The sequence below is a fragment of the Lactuca serriola genome, chromosome 4 (genome assembly GCF_051521515.1).
Source record: "Lactuca serriola cultivar US96UC23 chromosome 4, Lser_US96UC23_V15, whole genome shotgun sequence".
In the NCBI taxonomy this organism is placed as follows: Eukaryota; Viridiplantae; Streptophyta; class Magnoliopsida; order Asterales; family Asteraceae; genus Lactuca; species Lactuca serriola.
In genome coordinates this window covers 53,167,331-53,178,211 of record NC_136411.1, presented here as the reverse complement: position 1 = coordinate 53,178,211, position 10,881 = coordinate 53,167,331, and positions in this window count along the sequence as shown.

Here is a 10,881-nt window from a genome sequence, read left to right as displayed (position 1 = left end):
TTGTCTCATATTCAAAGTTTGCTGACTGAATATGTACTTGAGACTTTTGTGGTCGGTAAATAATTGGCACTTTGTACCAAAAAGATAATGCCTCCAAAGTTTTAGGGCAAATACCACTGCAGCGAGTTCGAGATCATGAGTGGGATAATTCTTTTCATAATCTTTCAGTTGTCTTGAGGCATAGGCTATCACTTTGCCACGTTTCATCAACACACAACCGAGTCCCAATCTTGAAGCATCGCTATATACGGAGAAGTCATCATCACCTTCTGGGAGTGATAAGATTGGAGCATGAGTCAAAAGATCTTTTAGAGTTGAGAAAGCTCTTTCTTGGGTTTCACCCCATTCGAACTTCACTTCTTTCCGTGTAAGACTCGTGAGAGGTACGGCTATACGAGAAAAGTCTTTAATGAATCTCCGGTAATATCCCGCGAGACCTAAGAAACTACGAATTTCGGAAGCATTACGGGGCACTTCCCAATTTTGAATGGCTTCGATTTTTATAGGATCTACGGATACACCATCACTAGAAATAACATGGCCGAGAAATTGAACTTGGCGAAGCCAAAATTCACATTTCAAGAATTTAGCATATAGGTTCTCCTTTCGAAGAAGTTCCAATACCGCACGAATATGAATGGCATGATCAGCTTTAGACTTGGAATAGATTAGAATATCATCAATGAATACGATGACTGATTTATCGAGCATTGGGCGGCATACCCGATTCATCATATCCATGAATACAGCCGGAGCGTTTGTTAAACCAAACGGCATAACAAGAAATTCATAATGCCCATATCGAGTACAAAAAGTAGTCTTCAGTACATCCTGCTCGTGAACTTTCAACTGATAATAGCCAGATCTTAAATCAATTTTTGAGAAATAGCTAACACCCTGAAGTTGATCGAACAAATCGTCGATGCAAGGTAATGGGTACTTGTTCTTGATAGTCACCTTATTCAACTCATGATAATCAATGCACATCCGCATCGATCCATCTTTCTTCTTGACAAACAGTACCGGAGCACCCCGGGGAGAGGTACTCGGTCGAATGAAACCCTTGTCAAGTAGTTCTTGTAGTTGGATCATCATTTCTTTCATCTCAGCTGGCGCAAGACGATAAGGAGTCTTTGCAATTGGAGCAGCACCAGGCACAAGGTCAATTCGGAATTCTACTTGCCTATCCGGAGGAAGGCCAGACAAGTCATCGAGGAAAATGTCAGGATATTCGTTAACGACAAGAACATCATTTACAGTTTTCTTCTCCTCTTTTGAGACATCAACTGTGTAGGCCAGATAGATAGAACACCATTTCAATATGAATTTACGAGCTTTAAGGAAATAGATTATTTTTAAGAGTCTTTGTTCACCGTAGACATAGATAGGATTCTCCCCTTTAATAGGAATACGTACTATCTTTTCATAGCACAAGAGTTCTGCGTGGTTCTTTGATAACCAATCCATGCCGAGAATAATATCAAAGTTGGGCAAGGAGATAGGGATCAGGTTAGCGAGAAAAGTATAGCCTTCAATTTCTATAACACAATCCCTATAGACTTTATCAGCAAGTAATGATATACTTCCCGCGGTATCTACGTGAAATGGTTGCGCGAGTACAAAGCAAGCAATTTGAAAGGCGTGCGCAAATTCATAAGACACAAAAGAATCTGAGGCACCAGAATCAAATAAGATGTGAGCAGGTCTACAGTTGACAAGAAATGTACCCGTCACAACATTCGGGTCCTCGCGTGCCTCCTCTGAGGTAATCTGGAATGCACGACCCCTAGCTTTTGGCACCTCCTCCTTTTTAGTTGGAGTACCCTTTGATTGTTGAAAAGGGACTTGGCTTCTCGCCGGTTGTTGAACAGAAGCTTGACTTCCCGTCATCTGACTAGTAAGAGTAGGGCAAAAACGCTTCTTGTGGCCAGTAATACCACATGCATAGCAAGTAACATCCTTTCTTGTTCAAGCTGGCTTTATATGACCCTTTTCTCCGCATCCATAACAGACAATGGATTCCTTGTCTATTTTGCATTGGCCCGGATGATTCCTTCCACAAATACGACATGAAGGCGATTGCATAGAAAAAGATTGTGATCTACCGCGTCCACGAGAGACACTTTGAGTTTGAACTTGATTACCAAGTTCAGTCCGAACGGATTGAGCTGGTAGAAAAGAAGGAACAGGAACAGTTCTTTCAGTACGTGGATGCTTCAGAGCAGTAACAGTGGCACCACGTATTTCTAAGTCATGCTCACGTCTTCGAGCATATTCAACGGATTTATCGAATGATAGAACTTCTCGATTGGCAACGAAATCGTGGATCTCATGTCGTAGTCCCTCCATGAATAACTGAATTTTCTCGTCTTCAGTTGGAATATACTTTGTAGCAAACCTTGCTCTTTGATTAAACTGAGTTTCATACTCATTCACAGTCATTCCTCCTTGTTTAAGCTCGAGGAATTCCTTCTCCAATCTTCTCCTCATGTCTAGAGGACAATACTTCTCTAGCAAACGAGTTTTAAACATTTCCCAGGCTAAATTCTCCTGGTCAAAACCGTTGAGAGCTTCATATGTTGCTTCCCACCAGACCAAGGCTTCTCCGATGAGCATTGCAGAAGCATAGTTAGCCTTTTCTTCATTATCCACATGAGAAATACGAAACACTTTCTCTGTGTTCTGGATCCAAGTAAGAACAATAATGGGATTGAGAACACCGGAAAACTCTGTAGCACCACTACTCTTGAAATCTTTGAACGAGGGACGCTCCACCTCTCCTTTTGAAGATTCTCCAGTGGCTTTCTCTTTTCCCTTATCACCATTCTTTTTGTGTTCTTCGAGAGTCTGTCGAATAACACCGGTAAGTTTACCCAAGAGTCGCTCCTCACGAGGAGATACTGGAGTATTCACTTCCTCGGGTTGAGGACCTCCACCAACCTCAGGGGTATGACTACTAACCTGTTCAGCCATTGCTCTGCAATACAAAGTAAATTGTATTTTAGAATATTAGGGTTTATTATTACCTAATACTTTTACTTATGTATTTCCTATGGTTTGTATCCCTATACTTATAATGATTTTGTTCATATATTGAACTTCCAATAGTTTAAGTCTAAATACCAATCCGTGGAATTTAGTTCACTCAAACTACTGCTCTGATACCATGATTGAAAGACCCTAACTTTCGTATTTATGAAAGACCCAAACTTTCATACTCGACAATATAGTTACTCCAAAACATGCTACTTTCATATTCATAAAAACAATATTTTACATTGATAAAGAGATTATAAACTACTGGATACAAACCGACTATTTTAAAGTGTTATATATTACATAACTTCCCAGGATTCTATAGTTTTATACATATGGGAGTGCAAAATACAATAGTTTCAAACTATTCATAAGCTTCTATCGATACAATAGTTTCAAACTATTCAAAAAATTTCTACTAGTATGTAACTATACTGGATGTTTATCTCCTGCAATTTGTTAAACATCGAGAGGGTAAGCGGTGACGCTTAGTGAGTTCAATAATAGATACAATATAACGTTATGTCATATATATATACTTCAATATGGCAAAAGCAAAGAGGTTCAAGGAACAACAAGGGCATATGTGAATCATGTGACAAACATTTACGTATCAATCATTGATTTGATTTAAAGATATACAATCAATGAGACATAACAATTTCCATGCTTGATATACATCAATAAAGCTTTGGCCCAAACGGCACAGAAGATATACAACTTCGGATTAACATTTTGGTAGATTTCAGGCTTAAAGCCTTGTCTAACCTTCTGCCAATACCATAGAATAGAATTCATTCTCTTACGGAGACATGTTCTACATGGCCAGAGGCTACATACCAGTACCAACGTGAATGTAAGTCCTTTCACTGATCACATGGTCAAAGGTATTTCTTTGCTATTAAGAATAGCAAATAAAAATAACTCGGGAAAATAACCCGGAATAATAACACTGAAAAGCACGTAGCACATATAGCACATAACATACAATTGTTCCTATATATTAAACTCACCGTGAAATAACCGGGGGCTAAAATATTAATTTGGGCAATATTTCGGCTCTAAATATGACTTTCGTCGTTGAAAACCGGGCTCTGCGAAGGTAGAGCTTCGAAACCGAAAAGATAAATTTTCCGGGCTTCTCCAGAGTCTCGGGGCGTGTTTCGGGCTTTGGAATAAGTATCGGGGCTTCAGGGGAAGTGGAAGTAGAAGAAATATAAGTTTAGGGGTGAAAAGGTGTGAAATTTCTAAAGTTAGCCGAGAGGGTTCGCACCCCTTATATAGGGCCGAGCTTCGGATCCGAAGCGAAGGGAAGAAGGCACGTGTATGCGAGGCTCGGACCAGGTGGTAGCAGGGCGTGGCTTCGGGTGCGAGGTTCGGAACAGCTGGCTCGCAAATGGTAGCTTCGGATTGGACCCAGCTTCGGTCCAATGGGAGGAGGGCACGAGGGTGCGAGGGTGATCCGGGGGTGTCTCCTGCGAAGGTGTCCCTCGCTTAGTGCACCTCGGACTTGGTCCAATCAGAAGGTGACACAGCAACCTCGGTCCTATCAGAAGGTGACATGTGGAGGCTGCATGCGAGGGCTGACGTGGCAATCACTATTCATGCGAAATTTCTCGAAAAATGTGTCAAATCTTGTAAAATCCATAACTTTCACATTCGAGCTTCGTTTTTGACGTTCTTTATATGCACGCAAAGCTAAAATTATGCTCTACAACTTTCGTTTAGACTTTGTCGGCATTTTGACTTTAATTTTAATATTATTATTTTTAACAGACCGGGACAGGAAAATCCGTTAAAAATTCATAACTTCTTCATCCGACGTCCGTTTTCGTCAGACTTTTTACCGTTGCACTACTAATGACGAGACTTTCAATTCTCGTTTAGGTTGTGTCGGCTAAAAAATCACTCGATCTAAAATTCAAGTTTTTAGCTATCTACTGCTAAGCTGAAACTTCGAAAAATCATAACTTACTCATACGAAATCAGATTGAAACGGTATTTATATGAAAGTTGATTATTTTCACGAGTTCTACAAATTTCATTTACATCACTAAGGCTAAAAATTAGTTTATCGAAAACTAAATTTTTACGCGACAAAGTATTTTCCGGATTTATCACGGATCTTCGTTTGGTCATAACTTCTTCGTTATAACTCGGATTTCGATGAGGTTTTCGCCTAAATGTTTCTAACGAGATTATCTACAACTTTCAATAATAAAATTTTACTTATTCCAAATTTTATATTTTCGTTATATTTCACTATTTGACTTTTAATTGGAATCTAATAAGACTTCCAATATTTTATGAGTGATTCTAAACATAGTTTTACTTCATTTCTAGTTAAAGGTATCTGTTAGAACTCAACATTCAAATTCACATAATATTTCATAATATTATTTACTTAAAACACGATTTCAAAACGTGTATGTTACAGAATACTCTGAATTAATTGTATTGAAAACATTTTTGTAATAATATAATGAAATCGGGTTGTTTTTGAAAAGTTTAAATTGGTTTGAATTTTTCGGTCATTACATATTATATTAGACCTCTTAATTAATATGATGTCACTTGTCATTCTATTAGTTCTCCATTTAAAATTTATTAAACCTCCTAATTAATGTGATGTTATTTGTCAATCTATTTATTTGCTATTTTAAATTTTAAATTTTATATTATTGTTTTCATTAATTTATAAATAAAAAATGTCTAATATATATTAAAAATTAATTAGATATATTTATTTGAATCAACGATTTTAATTTCACAAAATTGATAAAAATATATCTTACTTAATAATTTATTTAAAATAATTAATTATTAATTTTGAAGTTTACTATAAAATTTCAATTAATTTTATAACCGTAGTTTCCATGGTTATAACCTAGTAAATAATAATAACATATAAATTCTTACGAACAAAAAAGTGACGGTGGCCTATAAATAATAATAATATATAAATTCTTACAAACAAAAAAGTGACGGTGGCCTATTCCTCTACGCTCCACCCTAATTGCCGGTCTGCCGCCTAACGTAGTGTGTACACCAGGCGCACATCGTTTGCGACTTTGTGGTGAACCATCATTCGTGGTTTCGTAAGTTGACTTTTTTAAATTGTAGTGAATATGACCTGGCCTGTATGTTACTTCTGATTCGACTCCTCCAAAAAGTGAAAAAGGTAGTTTTTTAATATATATATATATATATATATATATATATATATATATATATATATATATATATATATATATATATATATATATATATATATATATATATATATATATATATATATATATATATATATATATAAAAGTTCAATATCGAATCATTATTAATAAAGAATTCAAAGAACCAATCCAAAACGTCGAAATTTAAAGCGATCAACGATAAAATGAAGGCGTGTATATTTTTACAATGGACGCATATGCATCAGATTATAACAAAACTCACTTTTTTTTCGTTTAAAATTTTTTAGGCCATGTTTTTATCGAAAAAAAAAAAAAAACGAAAATACCTTTGTTCACGATTTTTGTCTTCTTTCCAAAGAGATCCATAATAATATATAAATAACGATTTTTTTTCGAAAAAAACCAACTTCATTTCCTTTGTTGAAAAGTTAAACTCTATTTTTTTATAGAAAAAATTAATAAATATATCAAAATTCATGTTTTTTGTATTTTTTCAACATAGATTAATATTCATATAAAAAAACGATATTTCAGTTCAGATTCGCATTGTGAACCTATTCAGATTCACATTATGAACCTTCTCAGATTCACTGATCAGAGTTTTTTCACATTGTGAATGTTAAAAATTAAAATATTTACAGTTTAGATTTACAGTGTGAATCTATACTGATCGACAATTTTTTTTGTGAACCTTCTCAGATTCACAGTGTGTATAAGTCAGATTCACAATGTGAATCTGAACTATTCGAGCTTTTTCACATTGTGAATGTTAAACATTAAAATATTTACAGTTTAGATTCACAGTGTGATTCTACACTGTTCGAGTTTTTTTTTTATTCTTTTAAATCGGTGTTGATATTTATTAATAGAGTACAAAAAATTAATATTTTTGGTATAATTTTTTTTATAAAAATAAACTAAAATATTGAAAAAAAACTAATAAAATGAAGTGAGTTTTTTTCGAAAAAAAATGTTTATTTTTTATATATCAACATGGATCTCTATAGAAAGAAGACGAAAAATCGAGAACAACAGTATATTCAGTTTTTTTTTTGATAAAAAATGTGGCTTAAAACAATTTAAAAAAAAAAAGAGGTTGGCTTTTAGGTAAGGAGGTGGATTTTTTTATATAATCATGTATTTGTGTGTTCAATGTAAAAGTGTACATCTATTTCGTTGACCGTTGATCATTACGAATTCTGATGCTCACCATTAGTTCATTGGGTTCTTTGTTAATTATGGTTCTATTGAAAAAATTTGAAAATATAATGAGTATCATTGTTCCAAAACGTTGATTTCCTTTTGTAAACTATAACTTAGAGTAAATGAGAACTTTGGACCCTCAACTAAGCATATATTTACAAGCAGATGTTATTTTTGATAAAATAATGCCAAAGTTTCTCATTGTTTCAAACCCATCAACTTTGATCCTCAAAATAGGTTTAATTCCGTTAAATACCGGTAATATGATAAGGGTATCCTTGCACCAAATTTATGAAAAATTAAAAATTATATGAATCATTTTATTAAAATTTGAAGAAGTTGAGTTAAAACTTTAAACTTAAAGTCCTAAAGTTCATATCACTCACCTCTCTCCCACTCCCTTGTCCGCCTCCAATCTGTCGCTAATAATGCCACATCTGCCCTTCACTTCCATCCTTGGTGATTCCCTCTATCTTCGGTTGGGTAGCTCTTCCGTCTATATAGTCACTAACTCTTGCTTCCTGATAGACAACCACGAGGCAACCATCACCTCCTACATCTCTCCAATGTCACCTCTCCAATATGGTTGATTACTCAAACACCACCCTTCTCTATTACCTTCCTCGTCAACGTTAAAACTAACCCCTCTCTATTTCTCACATGCAATTTCACTGAAAAACCAACCCTTCAATCTCTTTAATTTTGATTTTGAATTTTGCTCTTCACATTTCTAATTTTTATTTCCATTAGGCATGTTCTTTTTATTTTTTGATTTCGATTTCGATTTTGATTAGGTTTTTCTCTCACAGTTCTGATTTAGAGTAAATTACACAAACAATACCTATGGTTTGGGGTAATTTGCGTATTTGGCCTATAACTTATTTTTTTACTCGGAAGGTCCTTACTGTTTGTTTTTGTTACGCGCTTGGTCCCTACTGTTTTTTTTGTTACGTGTTTGGTCCCTGTCTTACCTAAAAGATTACTATTTAAATAGGAAAAAATGATGGGGTAGGTAAGGTGAGGTGACGGGGGTGAGGTTAGAGGTGTGTTTATTTAAATAAATTAAAAACCAAGGGCAAAATTGTCTTTTTAGGTAAGATAGGGACCAAACACGTAACAAAAACAAACAGTAAGGACCTTTCGAGTTAAAAAAATAAGTTAGAGACCAAACACGCAAATTACTCTAAGCCATAGTGACAATTCGTATAATTTGCTCTCTGATTTAATTTGATTTGTTAGCTAAGAGTTTAATTTGGTTTGGTGGTGGTGATTGGTGATGGTGGTGATGACATGGATGATTAATGATGGTGATGATGATAGTGTGATGGTGGTAGTGATAGTGGAGTTGGTGGATGCTGGTAGTTGTAATGTTAATGGCACAGTCAATGGTAGTACGTGGATAATTTCTATCAAATTAAACTCTAGTTAAAATAATCTATAAACAAAATTGAAGTAAATATTTTTTTTATAAATTTTGAAAATTTGAAATATTTATAATATCCGTGTAATATATTTGGCACCGCTCACTAAATTATGTGGTTAATAAAATTTGTAATCACGAGATGAGCCATCTTCATGATACTTTACTCATTACCTCACAATGTTCCGAGATGGATCTTAACCCGAGTCTCGATTAAGAAGAAATAAGAAAAGAATTACACAATGTACAATCAATGGATAATCTCTATAAAACACCTTTGATGTGATATGGTGAAATCATTAGGATGTTTCTATAAATAACCTCAGGGTATTAGACGATCTGTTATACCGATAACGACCACGATTTACATCCACCTCCATGCCACCACCATCTCCATCCACCTCTCTTCCACATTGAACCTGGTATACTCTCCACGGTGAAGAGAGATACATGCATGAGAGAAAAGAAGAGAGAGGAAGATAGAAGAAAAAATACTTGATTGGTTGTGGTTGTTTGTGGTCGGGACAATGATTGACCACGATCGTTGTACCATGGAGCACACAGACCGGTGTGCATGCCTTTGGTGGTGGTTCCAGGTGGCAACGAAGGCTCTCCGTTGAGAATATATCAGACGGCCTTAATGTATTATCCATACTCAATTACTCTATAAACATTATACGTGTATATCGATGTATTACGCAACAATAAAATTATATGAGTACAATAAAGTTGCATAAAATCATGTGGCCAAAATACTATTGAATAAAATTTCAAATATTTTGAAGTTCATGTTTAAAAAGATATGAACCTATAAAATTGCTAGATTAGCACACACATAATGCATAAATAGTTTGTACGACATTCCAACAAACCATTTTTATTGTTTTCAAAATTTCATAGTATTAGCACTCTCCGAGGGCATGGAATGTCTCATTTCATATCTTCATATGCGTTTATAATAACTTTTTTAACATGAAAATAGTCATATATAAACTTGTTTGGGTAGGATATATACCAACTGTTTACACCACCAACTCAAAATCAAATGCTCCCCATCAATTACACATGCTAAGGAAAAGAGATATCTTAAATTTTAACGAGCAACCAAGAGTTTTAGAAGATGGCTTTGTAGATTTTGATATATGTTGTAGTAATACCATACATCTTTTACACGTGTTATGTTACTGGTTTAATTTCATTGTAACCATGACATGTCTAATTTAATTTTTTTTTTTTGTTAATATGAAAGTAAATCGTCTTATACCACCACCAACTTTTAATTTATTTTGCAATGCAGCTATTCAATTTTGTATGCCACATAAACAATCTCGATGAACTAATTCACAACGTCAAAATTTAGGAATCCACAATCAAATGAATGGTTGTAGATATATACATTGGACTACCAGATTATACAAAAAAAACTCACTTCCAAGTTTTATTTTTTAGGTCATGTTTTTGTTGAAAAAGAAAATGAATATATTATTGCTAATGATTTTTCGTCATTTTTAAATAGAAATCCAAATTGATACATAAAAAATGAACTTTTAAATTAGAACTTATTTTTATGTTTTTCCAACATCAAATATAACATATAATTATACCATCTTGTAAAAAAAATAGACAAAAATAAATAAACTTACTAAATAACTAAAGTCATCAAACATGCACAACAAAGAAACTTGTCACAAGAATCGTCATTTTTATTGCTAAACCGTATAAGCCATAAACTAATAACCGAAAATTGGACTGAATAAGCGATAAACTAAGTACCAAAACCAGACCAAATACCACTATTTGGTTTCAATCGGTTCGGTTCGATTATTAAGAAAATGTATGATATAAAAAGGTGTTCGGAACCAGAACTGGACCATAACAAAATAAACAAAAATCAAATAAGACTAATTTACAGAACCGGAAACCAAACCGAATAACTTAATCGGTCCTTATACGGTACCGATTCCGGTTTGGTTTTCGGTTCGAACGTTTGTCCATATTCGTGTATAATGAAGATGTTTTAAAGTATAT